General features: G+C 40.1%; 1 long non-coding RNA gene across 1 annotated transcript; it reads left to right on the forward strand.

The window, feature by feature from the left end:
* Window positions 1-1,838: 1,838 nt before the first annotated feature.
* Window positions 1,839-10,160, forward strand: LOC133216118 (uncharacterized). Its single transcript, XR_009726561.1, has 2 exons — window positions 1,839-1,919; window positions 9,093-10,160. It is a non-coding gene; the product is annotated as an uncharacterized LOC133216118 (long non-coding RNA).
* Window positions 10,161-10,949: the final 789 nt, after the last annotated feature.

Here is a 10,949-nt window from a genome sequence, read left to right on the forward strand (position 1 = left end):
CAACTTTTCAGTCCAATGCCAGTGGCAGCAGACTGTGGCAAAAGTCTAATGCTTTCATTATTAAAAATCTTCAAAAAATCAAATAAATTCTATTGTGATAAGTGGATCTTTCTGGTATGGTGAAGTAAGAGGGCAGATGAATGGACATGATGCAAATAATATTTTCAGGTATGCTTACTTTTTATCTTCCACTTAAGAAGTAAGTAATTTATAGTAATTAACTGTGTAAACCTTCCTCCTGTCATTGCTGTTGCTTTGTGGTAGCAGACGAAGGAACAGCAAGGGCAGTAAAGATTCAGCAGTTCCAGTTTAGCAGATATATACCTGCCTTGCAGGATGGGAGCGTATTGTAAGTTATAAAATAGGTTGCATTTTCGTCTTCACCCTTTTACTTTAAAAAGTGAAATTTATTTTCTCCTCAATTGCACATATATACACACACACAAATAACCCTTATTTACTGTATGAAGAAGTAGTTATATGAAATGTAATGTTCACAACCATGCTGTGTATTTACCTTTTTAGCCAGGGAATATGTTACGCCAGTTCCATGTATGAATTGGGCCAAGATGATCAGAGATTACCAGCAGCAGAGACCTTGCAGATGTATCTCTTTGCAGAAGGGATATAGGCTAGGTAAATTTCTTACTAGTGTACTGGGATACCATCTATGTTTAAATATAGAGCTGTATTTTTTGTTTTATTGAAATATTGCCTGTTTTTAACAGTTCACATTTTAGCAAATCCTGCAGCCGTGATCAGAGCTCCTGATGATGTCAGTGAGAGTTCTGTGTAGACAGGGATTTTGGGACTTAGTTGACAATAGTGTCCTGGTTTCAGCTGGGATAGAGTTAATCTTTTTCGTAGAAAAGATGATTGATGTCAGTTTGATTACAGAGGAATTGATCTGTTGATCTGCCCAAAACCAGTCTGACACAGGTCCAGTTGACAGAGACAAACATGAAGATACAAAAATATGAGCATTTAACTCCTGGGACTTACAAGCCTGCCACTTGAACCAACAGACTGTATAACACCCTAATGTACTTGGCCAGTGCAACAGCCAGCAAGATTACCATTCATAGACTTTGAAATGAAACACCCTTCACCCTGTTTATGCTTCATGCATGATTAAGTGCAAAGCAAGCAAGCCGTATCGGTACAACAATCTGTCAAGGAGAGGAACCTTTTGCACAGTGATAAAACAAATATCTAAGCACATTTTCACTGTAAAACCTCTTGTGTTGTTTATAGAATATTACATGAAAGCTGTGTTAAAATGACATTAAGGCTGAAAAGTCAAGCTTCTCAAAGTCAGGAAATAATGGAATTCAGAATGCCTGTGAAAATATAATTTTGTCCTTTCAGTAATATTCATTATTACCCAGTAATTAGGTAGCTGCATGCTGTATCTTTGCATAGGACCCAGGCCTTCCTCAGAGCAGAGCATTAATGGTGCTCAGTCAACAAGAAGTTATTTGGTATTTTGGTTTGCCCTCAGTATTCAGCAAATTTTTATTTATTTCCTCACATACGTACATGCCACTTCATATTCCAGTATTGATGTCATAAATTGACGGGATTAAGTCAGGTTGGAGGGGACCTCAGGAGGTCTCCCATCCAACTGAATGCAGGGTCAGCTGTAAGAGAAGATGTGGATGCTCACAACCTCTCTGGACAACCTGTTGCACTGCCAGGTTATCCTCTGTGTAAAAAAGGTTTTCCTTAAATCCAGTCTCAACCCTACCTGATTCCACTTATCCCCTTTGGCTCTTGTCTTCTCATCGTGCTGTGAAGAGCCCGGCACTGTCTCTGTCATTACCTTCCAACAGGTGCTGGGGGGGCTGCTGTCAGGTGCTCTCAAAGCTGCCTCTTCTGCAGGCTGAGCCAGTCCTCATCCCTCAGTTTCTTCTCACAGGGTAAGTTCTCAAGACTTAAGTGTTCTGGTGACTCTTTGCTGAACTCCTTCCATTTTATCAGTAATTTTCATGTACTGTAGTGGAGGAAGGAGGACAGGGGAAATAGAAAAGAACACAGTACTCTAAATGTAGTCTAAGTGTTGGGAGTGAGATGGAAAATCTCTTGCCTGGATCCACTTCCTATGCTCTGGTTAATACAACCCAGATACATATACTTTTGGCCTTCTTTGCTGCCAGCATACACTGCTAGCTTATGCTCAGCTTGCTGTCCCCCAGGATCCACAGGTCCTTTCCTGCAGGGGTGTTCCCCAGGCAGCTGGTCCCCAGGCTATGCGGTTGCACAGGGTCCTTCCTTCACAGGTGCACAGCTTTGCATTTGTCCTTGATGAATCTCTGCGATTCAGATTCCTGTCTATTTAGGTCCCTGTGGATGGCAGCTCTGCCCTCAAGTATATCAACCAGTCTCTTCCAATCTGGTGTGATCTGCAAACTTGATGAGAGAGCACTCCATTGTCTCCTCTAGAACAATGACAAAGATAACAGGATGGCCCCCAGGATAGATCCCTGTAGTAGTCTAATAGTTACAGGTACACTAGTAGGGAAAATCTGCTAGTCTACCTTGGGTGACTCATCGTCCAACTAGTTTTTTCTCCATCTATTTGTGAACATACCAGACTATAATGTCCTGTGAATGCTGCCATAACCATCTTCACAGCAAATGGGTACCCGACAAAAGCATTTACTGCTGCAGGGTCTCCTGCTCTGCATCCCTTCTTGTAAGACTACAAGCCTGCCAGAATGCTTCCTGCCCATAATTCACTTAGTTCGTGAATGCTGGTGCTGCTGTACACTCCAGCCACTTGGCTACTCTCATAACAAATGAATAATATTTCTTTAATTGCACTGTGCAGTATATGGTCCTATGACTCATTTACTGCTTGCTACTCAGTTCTTCTGATTAGAGATGTGGGTATTTTAGCACAGACTTTTTTGTGGAGCTCTCTTCTGTACTTTAGTCTCTGTAGCCTCCATGGGCAGTAAGGTAGTGGATGTGGAACTACTCTGATGCAGAATTATCTCTGCTGATTTCCAGTTACATTTAAAATGTTTAAGTCTGATTATTCACAGGATTTAGGTTTATGTAGCACATTATGCATTCAGATAGCAGCTCTCAAATGTTTTTAGTTGGGACCAGGAATAGTCTCAGAGGCTAAATTTGTGCACCCAGGAAGTGAGAAGCACATACTGAGAATTATTCATACATACAGACATCTGGCTTCTCAGTTGTCAATCACCAACCCTCTCCATTGACTGCACTGAGAATCTGGGCTCTTGTTTTCGGACAGTTGTGGGAAGTTTGGTGTGATTTGCTCTTCATGACACTGGAACTTCTGGAAGACACTAGCTCTCCAAGGAGCACTGAAAGCTACGCAAGCATTTTGTTGGTCTTCCATTCTCCCTCAAAAGTTGCCAAGTTCTGCCATATATCACCAGGCATTTTACAGACAGGAGCTGTTTTCAGTAGATGTTCCTACCTAATACCCTGAACACAGTCCACCCATTCACTAAGCAGGGCAGAGGCCTTGGATTATACAGTTCTTATATTGCACATATCGACTTTGAATTGAAGACTGTGACATAGCTTATATACGGAGGTTTGCTGAATTCTCATCAGGTCTGATGTTTCTTTAAAGTATTGGATTTTGGAAACCTAAGTAGAAATCCTTTCAATAGGCTCAAGCATTTATTTGTTTGCTTAGGTAACTATTTATGAAACACCAGTTTAACTGCTCTACATTTCTTTTTCTCTTATTCTGAAGAGGATGTATGTGTGTGTAGATGTAAAGTCTTCCAGGCTTCTTGACTTGCTGAAGTTAAGGTCAATTAAACACTTCTTCAGTGTTTAAGCTTATCAGTAAGTAGTTCATCTGAGGTAAGTCAATTAGATGAAGCAGACTCAGATCTTTCTCAAAGCCTAAATTACCCAACAACAGCCACAAAAAACAAAAACAGGTACACATCTGAGATCAACAGGAAGACTGTCAGTCAGATGGAAAGCTTTTAAAGGAGGAACTTATAGGTTGAATGGTGAAATATAAGGAAACATAAATTGATTCAGAGTTTTCAGATAAAGGGGAAATGAAAAAGCAGCATCAAAGAAATTAATGAGATTCTGCAAGATTAAATGGGAAACACAGGTCTCAAATGAGCCAGACTCCAACAGGTCTTCCTGTATGCCTGAAGGCAGGTTCAGGATTAAGTACTTGCAATGAAAGCACCTGGGTGAAAATTCAGGCACATTCTTATTTTAGCCAAACCACTTCCCCCAGTGATAAATATCCATCTCAACAGCAGTCTTGTTCTGTACTCTTTTTAGAAACATCTTCATTGGCAACGATAACCTATGTCCACTGCTGAATTAAAATTTACATACTTGAAGCAGCTAAGAACTTATTGAGAAAGCCAGACAAGGATAAGCATGTTAGAGCAAAATTAAATTAGGGCTGTGAAAGTGTAAGCTTCTCCTGGCTACAGGCTAAACAGCGTTGCAGCAAATTTTCATGCCTGAAGATTTCTTTTAAGGGTGGTTTGTGATGAATCTTGTCTTGCAAAAAAGAAATCTGAGCCAATGCACAGCTTTCTAAAAGCTGGCACCATGGTTAACATATCCCCACTCTTTTCTAAAATGAGCATCTACAGAGTTGTAGGACAGAGATGAAAGCAACTGTTCTATACTAGGCACTCCAGCTACCAGTGAAACAGGAGGGAAAACAAATCACATATTAACAGCAGACTAAAATAGTTGAACTCTAGTGACAAGTGGTGTATAACAAAAGGTTTATGAATTGAAGATGGGCCAGAAATCCTCTGATGTTATACATTGCTGCAGACAGGCCATGTCAGCAACGTTTATGGACAGAAATGCTACAGACATACACTACTGGGCAATCAAACAGGCTGGGAGAACTGTGATGGCACATTTCTGTCCCTGGAATTTGGCAAAACAAAAATGCTTTATGGAAATGGTTCAATTCTGACTATGATTGCACAGCTAAGTTTTTGTGAAAGTTTGGAATAAACTGTGGGAGTGGAAATGGAGAAGTTTCTTAAAATTTGATTATTCCAAATAAACTTAAAATAAAATAAAATTATTCCATAAAATTCCAAATAAGAAAGGGCATGTTTGTTTCCATCACTACCAGCAATGGCCTCCTTGAAGCAAGAGCCCTTCCTCACCCTTTCAAGCTACGTAGGAAATGTCAGCTAAACAGTCACTACCATGTCTCGTAGGCATTACCAGAAGGTGAGTTTTCCACATTTAATTTCTCTTACCAGTCTGAATCATTTACAGAGATATATGTGACAGCATCCTGGAGTCCTGTGAATAAGAAGAGAAAGAAAATTCTCCTGGTACAGCTGAAAAATAGGGAAATTAAACTAAGGGGGTTGAGGGAAATTGTCAAATTGCTCTGTATTTCTTTCTCTCTTACTCTGTATATGGTGGCTGTGTGTTTGTGTAGGTGGAAAAATTTCTAGGCTCCTTTACTGCTGAAGGTAAAGAAAAGCTGACTTTCCTCTCTGGCACACATACCAAAAGGCTGACAGCACAGTGCATTATTCCTTTGCACTTCATAAGTCATCGCCTGCTCTTCTAGTCAAAGAAAATTATTGTGACCAAGGGGAAAGGTGAATAATAATCCAAACCAGAATTATAGGCCTCTCTGTACCAATTTTTGTTACCAAATTTACAAGCAGCCACATGTCAGGACAAACAAGGAGCTAACCCTTAGGACAGCAAAAAATGAGCAATGCTGGTTTTAGCCCTCACTTGCATACATACTTACAGTCTTAAATTCTTCTCTCCAGAGTCCCAAGTCTTGTACATCAAAAGTTTCTAAGTATTATGTAGAAAAGTGCCTTCCTGAATATCTTGCATGCTAAAACCACAAAATTAAAAATAGTTTTCGACAAATGTACCATCCTTTATAATATTTCATCAGTAAGACTCAAAGCATTATTAACAAAATGCCACTGAAATCATGGTTATTTGTACAGGGGGAAAACAGTCTCCCAGCCCTCTGCAAAGCCAGTCCATGGCTGAGTTTGGAGCAGAACCTTGGTGTCCTAGTGATGAGAAATCCTCCTAGAGCTTGTGTTATCTCCATTTTGTACTAGTTGCTTTAGCTCTTACTGCATCAAAATGTAGATTATAAATATATATAGCCAGATATAACTTTTAAGGAAAAGAAAGGGCTCTGTGCTATGGCAGCTGTGTTGCAATCCTGAATATTTGGATTTCTTCCCTAAATTTCTGTGTGGTTCTCAAACAAACCTCTGTTTTTTCACCTCTGTTTTTTCACTTCATGTTATGTATAATTGTGCTAAAAATAGATTTTTATCTCTCAGACTTTCACAGTCTGTGAGGTACTGAGATGCTTTCCGGACAAAAGTGTTGCTTAGAAACCAGAATAAAAACCAAAGGTCCTTAATTTTGCATCCTTAGGGGACTTGGAAATCAAACTAGTGCTACAAGACTATGTTTTTCTTTATGTGCACCATCAAAGTTAACTCACAGGCAGAAAACAGAGTTAGGCTGGGATGTGCTGTGTTTTGGAAGCCAGGTGGCTAAGCAGCAAGCACTATGTCCCAAGCTCTACAGCTGTCACACAACCCACTGATCCTGGCCTTGCCATTGCTCTCCTCAGGTGCTCAGAGCTCCGGAGGCCCCTCTGAACGTCGCAGCCCTCCCACGTCTTCAGCAAGCTGAGCATGAAATAGTTATTACCAGCAGCTGCTGCACTGAGTGGGATTCTGGGTTAAGTAATTCATTTTGATAACAATGTGTAGGTTAATTGATCAGTCATTAATTTTCTTACTTCCTAATTATCTCCATTACATAGAAAGTCCGCAAGGCATGTTTCTTGGTGAGTGCAAAAAGTACAGCATATGTGCAATTACTCAACGCCATTCCATCTCTCAGCATCCCCTTTGGTGCAGCATATTCCATTTCTGAACTTTTCTAGACAATAGTTAATCTTTCTTCCTATGAGAAATTCATATACGCTGCAGCAGGAATTCAAGTGTTGACAGATATTTCAAGAAATAAATACATTTTCCCAGTCCTGGCTGCTTTTCCTGTGAAAATTCAGTTATGGGCTTGTGGAGGCAATCAGGAGCAACCACAGACCCAAATGTTCCTGTTCCTTTTTTAAGTCTAAAAAACTTAGTGAAAAAGCTAGTGAAGAGAGTATTTTTCTGACACAAATGTCTATTGCAAAACACTGCAGTGGAAGCAGGGGGGCAGATAACCCACTCAGGCATCATTCTTCTTTAGTACTTTGCAAATAGGCAAGTTTTCCTATGCCAGACCATATTTCTCCCCTAGATCTTGTTATGGGTCCAAGGTGGGAGGCATGTCTTATCCTTTATGTATTATCTTGTTCTAGTGGACTGAGATGTAGGAGACTATCCTAGTCTCTATGTAACATTAGGCTAAAGTGTAAGGAAACAGAGGAGCTGTGTGCCTGACTGGGCAAAGGCAGTGCAGCTTCCAGGAAAGAAAGGCACTGGAAGGCAAGGGACGTATACGCACAGCTCTGTCCATACATAGAACATTGATCACAGGTTATAAGAGGAGATTTCTGATTTAAGGGCTGGAACAGTTTGCTTCAGCTGAACAAGATCAAGTTCCTGCAATACAAGTCTGCCAAGGAACTGAGCTTGAAGGCAAGGCATGCAGGCACTAGGTGCATATTCATCTTTAAATAGCAAAGCCGCATCAGCAGAAGTCTGAAATCTTCCAAAGCCACAGAGCCACAGGGGCACAGATACAGTGCAGGGTGCACTCTCTCCCTGTTATATCTGTCCCATGGGATGGGCAATATGTGCTGCTAACATGCGGTTCACATGTCAGGAAGAATCCCAGGTGTGCACTGTTTTCCTTGTCCTGATTTCCCTGGGGGAGGACTTAGCAGCCAGGAAGGAGCTGTAGCGCACTCCTCAGTTGTGCACTGATGGGAGGCTGGGGGGTATGGGATGAGCTGCGTACAGCATCTGCTTTGCAGTCTAGATATAGTGGCAAGGCTTTCATTTTCAGCAGCAGAAAATCTATGCACACCAAGCTTCCTCTTACAGCCTGGAAGATATGACCATACTGACCCTGTTGAGCTGTGTAATATAGCTCAGCAGAGACGAAATGGAAGGAGTTCGTGACTATTTTAAAATTTCATTTTAAGAAAGGTAGCTTCACCTTAAAAAAGAAATTCATAAGCCACTAGCTACAGTAGTCTATGATAGAAGGATTAAGACAGAGATGAGCTGTAAGGAGAAAAATACCTATGTACTCCTCCTGTAGATTCCAATGGGATATTTAATGAGAAAAAGTGAAAGAGTGAAACCTCTCTGGCCTTCTATGATTTTTTTTTAATTAAATGGCAATACAAATTATTGGAGTATTAGCTGTGGATGCTCATAGCATCAGCCCAGATATATATAACAAAGAAACATATTTCCCTTTTATATCTCTCAAATTCTCCCCCAAATTCCAATGCCTCACTCCTCATGCTTCCCTTTCAGTGACATTTGCAGCTTTTCCTCATTCTCCATTTACCAGATACCACTTTGTTTCCCCACAGTACTCACTCACACCAAACTGCTCTTCACTCTTATGCCTAAAAAATTCTACGAAACTGCTGTGGTTGCTTCCCACTAAACCCCCACCTGAGGTGCTCTCCTGGAAAAGTCAAGTCACTCCCTAAAAGACTTGGTAGGATCTGTGTGTCCAGGCCAATTGCAAAGGTCCTTTAGTGACTCCTATGTCAGGTTAGGACCCAGACAGTTCTCTAAAACAAAAACCCAGGGAAGAGTGTATCATTCCAGACAATCTAAAGGGAAAGACTACAAAAGTTACTTGTGTTTAGTTCTGTGACTTAAAAGGATAGAGAAATTATTTTCTTCAGTTAGCCTTAGTTTTCTGCAGTGCAGGTACAATAGCAAAATAGTGCTTTATATATGCTAAAATTTGGAGACAGTGGCACAGACAAGTAATTGTATTGCAACAGCATCCTCCTACCAGCTCCCACTTTCACGGTTGTTTTAGAGTTTGTTACTGATTATTGTGCTCTACTAACCACAATTATGCTGTTTTCCTGTCCTTCACTCTTAACTACTCAGGATTCATCTGAAGAAGATTATGACAACTATGGAAATGCAACCATGCAGTTAGAGACACTATGAATGCTTATACTGGAAGATTTATACTGCGTGCTCAGTCTTATAGCTGAAGCATCTGAGATCTTGTAAAGCAGTGATCTTCTCTGAAAAGCCAGCTGCTCAGAAGCCAGCATTTCTTCCAGCTGATGAACCTGAACTTTTCTGCCTTTCCTATTCTCTGTGCCATATATATTCTCCCTGAGTATTTAAATAATGCTCATTTTCAAGCCCTCCTACTCATCCCCCCTGCTATTGTTTCTTGTGGGAAACATTTCTCCACTAGCCATTGCCCTTTTCAGAAGCATGTCCTTGAAAGAAAACAGTAGCTGTGGCAGTTAGATGGGGCAGACCTGAAGCAATGACATTGAACACCCAGACTTCTGGAGTTGCTCCAGGAATGATTTTAATTTGAGTTTGGCTGCTTAAATCAGTGTATTGGAACTATCCAAAATACAGGGATACGAAAGTTTTAGAAAATACATGTGTTTTATGCATCTCTTCCAGTAAAATGGTGTTTGGGTCTGAAGTGGAAACCAAATAAACCTTCAAACTTAGTTTCCAGGGATTGCTAAGAAACGATAATCCTGGAGTCCCACAGATATACATACTTAACTACTACCCTGAAACTGTGTCTGTAATAGCACACTTCTGTCTGATACTTTAAGGGAGCTTTTAATGCTTCTTTGCTTGCACTGTCTTTATCAAATCCTTTCAAATGCTACATAAACTTCTGCCTCTCTGTAGTCTTAAAGTATTTTAGGGTATCAGGCTGCATTACTTTTATCATAAAAAATGATCTTATTCATGCAGACAGCCTAGTTTCAGAGCAGGAATGCCACGTACACTGTAACAATATGGAAATTCTGTTCTACAGTTATTGAACATTCTTGTGCCAGTACTAGCTCCAACCCATTTAGTCACAAATTATCTTTTTCTAATTTCTTTTATTTTGTTAAAAGCATAAAATACTTTGGTTTCTGAAGTAGCTCCTGTTTTCCAATTAAAAGTGGCACTTGCTATCCCACAAGTTGGTCATCATTCCTCTTCAGAAAACACCTGCCATACAGCTTCTAAAATTAGCAAAAGTAACTGTATATAAATCAATGGCTCAGCAGATGAATAGATAAAATAAAAACAGATTATATTCTACTAAATGAGGAGATATGAATGCTGAGACAGCAAACATGGTTAGATCCAATACAGCTCTTCAATGCCATAAGCAGGTGAATGAGCAAAGGGCAGTGGTCTCCAAGCACACTCTTCCGTAAGATGCATTCCTCACTTCAGCTATCTTCCATAAGTTTGCCTATAGCTTGTTCCTGTCTTATCTGGTTGTTTTCAAATTTTTTCTCTAGGTTTTAGCATAGCTCTCCCTCACACTGATGACCTTTTAAATAATTAAAATTCTAATAGTTCATTGAAACTATTAAGCAACTAACTCTTCAAAGTAGCAGGCAAATGATTAAAACTGGGAGAAGGAAGACCAGTCTGTGCTACTTGGTTTTGACTTGCTTTGTTTTCCTGACAGGCTTTGCTTGAGGAGAACTGAGAAGTGTGCCTTGTTACTAGTTCAAAGCTCAGAAATTCTTAGTGTTATGTCATTATTAATCATTTCTGTTTTAAGCAGAAACAATGTTTAAATCATTTCTGATCATTTAAGCAATCTTTTTATGTTGTTTTCCTTCTGGATATGTTATCTGACATGCAACAACTAGAGTCTTCATAAAGGTCTTTAGTGCCTGTGGGTACACACATAGCTGATGCCTTTTTAAATGGCAGTTTCACAGCCTTTGGAGGTATGCTGCATCATCCAAAAGA

The sequence above is a fragment of the Neopsephotus bourkii genome, unplaced genomic scaffold (assembly GCF_033783945.1).
Source record: "Neopsephotus bourkii isolate Nb327-2 ecotype Australia unplaced genomic scaffold, CSIRO-AGI_Nbou_v1 NB_1027, whole genome shotgun sequence".
NCBI lineage: Eukaryota > Metazoa > Chordata > Aves > Psittaciformes > Psittacidae > Neopsephotus > Neopsephotus bourkii.